Source organism: Dermacentor silvarum, chromosome 3 (genome assembly GCF_013339745.2).
Source record: "Dermacentor silvarum isolate Dsil-2018 chromosome 3, BIME_Dsil_1.4, whole genome shotgun sequence".
Classification (NCBI taxonomy): domain Eukaryota; kingdom Metazoa; phylum Arthropoda; class Arachnida; order Ixodida; family Ixodidae; genus Dermacentor; species Dermacentor silvarum.
This window is the reverse complement of record NC_051156.1, coordinates 223,164,112-223,170,396: the sequence shown is the minus strand read 5'-3', so window position 1 is coordinate 223,170,396 and position 6,285 is coordinate 223,164,112. Positions and strand designations below refer to the sequence as shown.

Sequence of the window (6,285 nt, the reverse complement as noted above, 5' to 3'; positions counted from 1 at the left end):
TCGCAGGACCATCCGACAGAACGTAAGCGATACAAAACAGCCTTTCGAATTTAGTAGCGGAGCACAGTGGCAGAGCAGACAAGGTAAGATGTGTGTGTGTATTGCACATTTGTGCAATGATTGTGAACCGGCGACACTTCTTTGAAATGTGGTACCCACTGCTGCATGGTGCAGATCATGCCATGCAATTTGTGTGCAGTGCGTTGCCTACTTAGCGCATGCTGTCCCTTTACCGAGGCACATGTTGTGTGCATTCGTGCGAGTGCGTGTCTGTACACGCGTAGAGACAGACGCTCGCACGAATATGTGCGAGCGTCTGTTTGTGCACACCGTGCACGATTGCGGTACATAACTTGGTTAGCCAACACGGCGATTGCGTCCTGCAGGCTACAAAGTTCAGCGGCACACTTTAGTTATCAAAATATCACAGTATGCTTCCAATGCAACTACACACAATGCAGCATTCACTGCCAAGCAGATAAGTGAATATGCTTATCAAAATAGGGTTAGCAGCAGTAGGTCATACAGGCGTGCCCATCAGTGGTCATGTTCTTTGCTGAAACTGCCGCCACACCTTCTGTGCATTTCCGATGCTCATACGTAAAGGTATCACTGCACCCACAGCAAAGCTGCAGTCATCAATAGAGTAACCTGGACACTTTTCGAAAAGGCGGACGATCTGTTGCATCACAGTCGGCTTCTGCGTGGCTAAATGTGATCATGACACACACTGACTGGTATGCATACGACAAGCCACTATGGCTTAAGCAGTCACCCAATTCATTACGCTCTATGGAGACTAGGTTTGGAATTCATTGCAGCTATGCTTGAACTGTTTGTGCGCTTTACATAAGTGCATAATTATGAGGTTTTACTGTGTTCATTTAGCAACAAGTGCTGTATTTTTGCATGTCAAGCCTGCATCTGCATATAACCTGTACTTCACTTACAACCCTGGAAGAATGAAAAACAAATTAATTCATAAGTCCACACAAGGTAGCTTGTGTGGCATTGACAATTACTTTAACAACTTTGAGCTAGCACGATTCAGCTCAAAGTGAAGCTCCAGCAAGAACCTACATTTTGCCTTTACTGCTTCCGCTGCAGCTTCACAATACTCGGGAATGCATTTGTATGCAAATATTATCTTTTGGAGATTGGCTTCACAGCAGTGTGCTTTTAATTTCCACAAGGTCGCAACCAAAAGTTGTGAATTTGCATGTAATGCATGCTCCATGTTTTTACTTATTTCTTTATAAATTTTGATGCAGGTTATCTATGTGTAATTATGCTTTTTGTGTGAGGCATGGATATTTTGCCATGGCTGTTGCTTATTTAAGTGTTGCTGCACTTATGTGAACCTAACACGCACCTTTTTTCAGAGAAAATGGGTCCAGAAATAGCTTGTGCGGTCCAATCGGATACGAAACCAAAACCGCATTTGTGGCATTGGCAACACCGTGCCATCAGTGGGTGTGTTTCAGTTCTGGCCAGCATCAGACACAGTCTATGTAGACAGTTAAGAAGACAGCCGAGACAGCTTCAAGCCGAAGTAACGGGACACGTCTCAAACCAGTCTGGAAGACGCTTTGAACATACCTCCGTAATGTGACGCCACCTCGCAATGGCAAAAAAAAGTTTAGAAAAGCACACATTATTTCTGCATTTGAACTCTTTGTGTATGCGAGCCTATGAAAAACACGTGATTTACATTAAGGACATAGGAAAGCGCAACTACCGTGTTTACAGGATTGTAAGTCGACCTACTTTTTTTTTTTATTTGAAAATCTGAAGTGGTCAACTTACAATCGAAACCAAAACATGGTACCGCCAATAAAAGCGAGACAAGCGAGTTATCAGGGGCGGTACAACATGGTTACAATTTTATGTTTTTTCTACGGCACAACCCATAGCGTTCGGCTATTCGGAGGGGTCATTTAACATTTTAGAGAGCTTTACAGTGCACACAGCACTTGCGGAGGTGTTGATACAGTAAAATCTCGATGATACGAATCTCGTGGGGTTGCGTGAAATATTCGTATCACCCGAAATTCTTATCATCAAAATATCAAGAAAAATGAATTTATTTTTACCAGAAAAGATTTCTAATAGTGCAACCCCATTGATACCTTCCTCGCTGCTGCGTTTTCCCGGCTGCTACGTCGCACTTTCGCGGTCCCAACCTAAATCTCATTTACTGGAAATGTATAGTCGAATCTCGATAATTCGAACTTGAAGGGGCCCAAAAATTTGTTTGAATTAAAAAAACTTATTTTTGAAATATTCGTGCACCATAGCACGACGTACGAAGGGTGCCATTCGTGAAATATCGCGGCGTGCAAGCACATATCGAGCGAGGGCCACGAAACCGCCCACGTCAGCCAACGCTCGCTTCGCGATAACGGCAGAACACGAAACTTCCGGGAGCGGGCGGCGCAGGCACAGCGAGAGAGATTGTGGTTGTGAAGAGGAAGAGGCGAAACGGTGACAGGCGCGCACGGGGACCTTCGTAGGTGAGGGAGGAGGGCGGCAGGGATGCGGATTTGGCCTCGGCAGCTCTGTTGCTTCAGTGTCTCCCCTTGCCCTCCCTCTCAACACCCGTGTAGCCCCCTCACTTTCGACTGTCTTCGTACGTGTCCGCTGGCCCGGCGCCAGCTTAGCCCGCGCCCTGAAGTTTCGTTTTCTACTGTTGAAGCGAGCATTGGCCGGACTGGGCCTGCGCCGTTGCATCCCTCTGCTAGAGTGTACTAGAACTTCTAGAATATTCTAGTACACTCTACCTCTGCGCTACAGCCACAGCGTTCGCTGAGACGTCGGCACGTACATGCGTGTTCGGCATGTACGTCGGCATGTACACGCAGAAACGGCGACCTTGTCATGACGCCGTGGTTCTTTTTTTTTTCTCTCCGCGCGGCGTTGAGGGGTCTCGCCTAAGCTTTTGCTCTATGGCGGTGTCGGAGCAATGCCGGTCGGAGGCGCCGCCACGTGATTTGGCGCGCTGCTGAGAGCATTGTCCGTGCGCGGTATGTTCGAATTAACCGGACACATCAGGTGCCGGATGTGTGTACGTATGACTGCCTGTGCTTCTGGTGCTGTGCCAGGCTCACTATCTGCACACAGTGCCAGGAATGCTCTTGGTTGGATTGTTTGACAAGTCCAATGCAGAGTTCTGTAAAATCACGTGAAAATTGATAGTGGTATCTCTGTAATAAGTGATAGCTCGAAAAAACCACCCCAGTGTGCTTGCTATCTGTGGCCAATGAAGCGCAAATGGCGACAATCATGATATGCTTTCATAATGAAAGCTCATTTTTAAAAAAATGTTTCCTTTCTTTGAAGGCAAAGCCCACACGTCTTGTTTTTTCTGATCGCAGGGGTGGGGCTCCTACGCCAATTGCGCCATTTTGATACAAATGCAAATTCCTGCGCCAAACTGCGCCAGAACGGCTTCGGCATGTGTGCTCCAGCAGCACCCGCGAACAGCAAGCGCATTCGTTCTCCGAAATAGAGTGCAACCGACCACATTCCACACACCGCGCGATGGCGTCTCCCGCACATTTTCTTGTAATTTTCGCGCTTGTAACACTGGACTTTATACTTTTAGGCGCTTCCGGCAAGTGGCAGGCGTGTGCACGGCCACTCCCGGCTGTTGTCGCTGCTGTTGTAACGGCTGCGGCGGCTGTTTTAGAGTGTACTAAAATACGGTTGTGTGTGCTGAGCTGGGCGCAGCGCTCCCTGGCTCGGGCGCAAAACAATGAAAAGTAGGCTGAGGTCGCTGCAAGCAAACTAGATATTAGGGAGGTGCGCTGCAGCGGGTTCAGCAGTGGCGCCTCTGTCCCCAAGGTCGGTATAACGCAAAACTATTCCAATCTGTTTTTATGCCCATATGGGGACGCCTGAGCGATATCAGTCTATCATGAAGGGCTAATAGCGGATTCAGAATAAAAAGTCGCAGTTTCGCCCGAAAGGCGAAGCTTCGAATGCGATAGCTAATTTGTAGACAGCTATACGAAGTAAGGATAGTTGTTTTATCGGCCGTATAAACTGGTAAACATTCGCTTAAGAGCTAAATTTTACTAATTTAACAAGCATGGTGTCACACACGCACAAGTAAACATGAACACATCTCTCCAGATGGCCGCGGAAACTCACTGTCAAAACACTGGAGTGAGGAAGCGCGGCAGCAGCGGCGAGTGAATCGACCTTCGTGCTGCCTCTCGTTTCAACACGAACTGAGCGGCGAAAACACACAACACACAAAGCTATCAGCACTCGTACTCTGTCCCCATCAGAGATCGGTTTCAAGATACGGCCACGTGCAGGATGCCATACGCAGGAGCTGCCGGAGTAGCACTTGTACAGTGCCTCCACATTCGCTTACAAACAACACAAAGCGCTACTACAGCACGCTTCATGTTGGTTTATTCTGTGTTTCGTCATGGTTTTGAAGTGCGCTGCCATATTCCATTCCACAAAAATTCACATTGGCCTGTTCCGAACTGCTTCAAAATGAAATTTTATCTGCTCCAAGCTGCTCCGAAATATAATTTTGTCTGCTCCAGAGTGCTCCAAAATGCAATTTTAATTGCTTCAAAAATTGCTCCATATTGACTTTGGGCAGTCCCAACCCTGGGGATGCTATGTTTTTCTTTTATAAATAGGGTGCTTGCTACATTACGATGCACTTTTGTTTTCTTTAATCTTGCCAAAGTTGGGTGTCATTAGGATCGTGTAAATACGGTATTTATTGAGATGGCTGCCTACAGGCTACACATAGAGTGCACAATAGCTTGATTTCTTTTATGAGGGCAAAACGCTTTATTGTTTCTGACTGGGTTGTTGTAAGGCCACATCAATGATGTTTTTTATGATCAGACAGAATATTTGATAGGCCAGAATGGATAAGTTATTGTGTTAAAATTTTTAAAGACAGTGTCTTTCTTATCGAGTTACCCCCACTTTTTCATAGTGTGAATGTGTTTTTCTAGCCTCTTTTATGGGCCTATCCCACCGATAATACAGTCTAAAAATATAGGCGGATCCAGAAGATAGTGCAGTAAAAAAATTGAAGCAGTCTGACACTCCTCCTACACCTCTCACGCAAGGGGTGACGAAGTAGAGTGAGTGCTATGCACAGTGACTCCCCCTCTTTCTCACCGCGAACTCGCTCAGGAAGACATTGTCTTTGATCGACAACAACTAAAGGTTGATTCACCTCTCAACTTTTGTAATAGTGATAAAGAGGAGGAGCACATGGTGGACGGTGTGTATGGTGGTTCTGCAGTGTAATAGTAAAGTGGCACGGACAACACATGCATAGGCCAAGTGAAGGTCACACGTGTTGGTGTCACCCATCTGACAGGCCGAGTGCAAAGCCTCTCATTGTGAAAACATAAACAGTAGGCTTTTATTTCGCATGTATAAATGCACCAACAACTGAGGAGACGATATGATGAGTGCCACTTGTATATTCTTGTGTCCATGTATATGTATAATATACATATATATGTGTATATATATATATATATAATTTGCGGTATATGAATATTTATATTATGCATGTAGAAGACAGAGAGAGAGAGCGAAGGAGATTGATCGTGTAGAAATAGAGACATGCTACATATCTGCGCGGCAGTGTGATCACAGAGCATCGTCACCGGCATGTTGTCATCGTGTTGGTGGCTGAAGGGCGCCCCTCTTTTCTTTTGTGGTCCCAGCAGGAGCAGGGTTATTGCGATCCGCACTGGGCTTTGCGTTCTGCTTCCTGTATGTGTCTGTGTGTGTGTGGTGTGTGTTGTCGCGGCGTGCCGTCCGCTGGTCCCGGCTTTCGCTGACGGCGGCAACAGCGACATCTGCGCCGAGGCATCCCGCGCGTGCTGAGTTTGCACCGCGCGCACTGTGGTTGGCACGTGTCCCACTTTTGGTGGCCGGCCGCCAACTGCTGCTACTGCTGGACGGCTATGGCCAGAACTGTAGGCAATGTTGGGCAAGGATGAGAGGGGGACAATATTGCACTGTTACAATCGTGAAGGCATCTAGCATGACACAAAATCAACTTAGAAAGTCATACCCTTAGTGCAATAAAAACACACAGCATATAAAACAGGGCAGACATGAACTTCAACTGGTTTATATTACGATTGTGTTGGTGATACATCTATCTTTTCAGCAACAAATTCCCATTTGAAATGTTGCTGTGATGGTGCTTGAGTGCTGAGTGCATGCACGTGTTCTTGTATAGTATAATGCTTTTATTTTGCTTGAAAATAAACCAGTTGAAGTTTG

General features: G+C 46.4%; 1 protein-coding gene across 1 annotated transcript in view; it reads right to left on the bottom strand.

Annotated features, from left to right (window-relative positions):
* Positions 1-5,382: 5,382 nt before the first annotated feature.
* Positions 5,383-6,285, bottom strand: part of LOC119445234 (metabotropic glutamate receptor 4-like) — a 40,857-nt gene continuing 39,954 nt past the window's right edge. Inside the window, 1 exon segment of the mRNA XM_037709557.2 lies at positions 5,383-5,970. The gene's annotated coding sequence lies outside the window, so the exon portion shown is untranslated.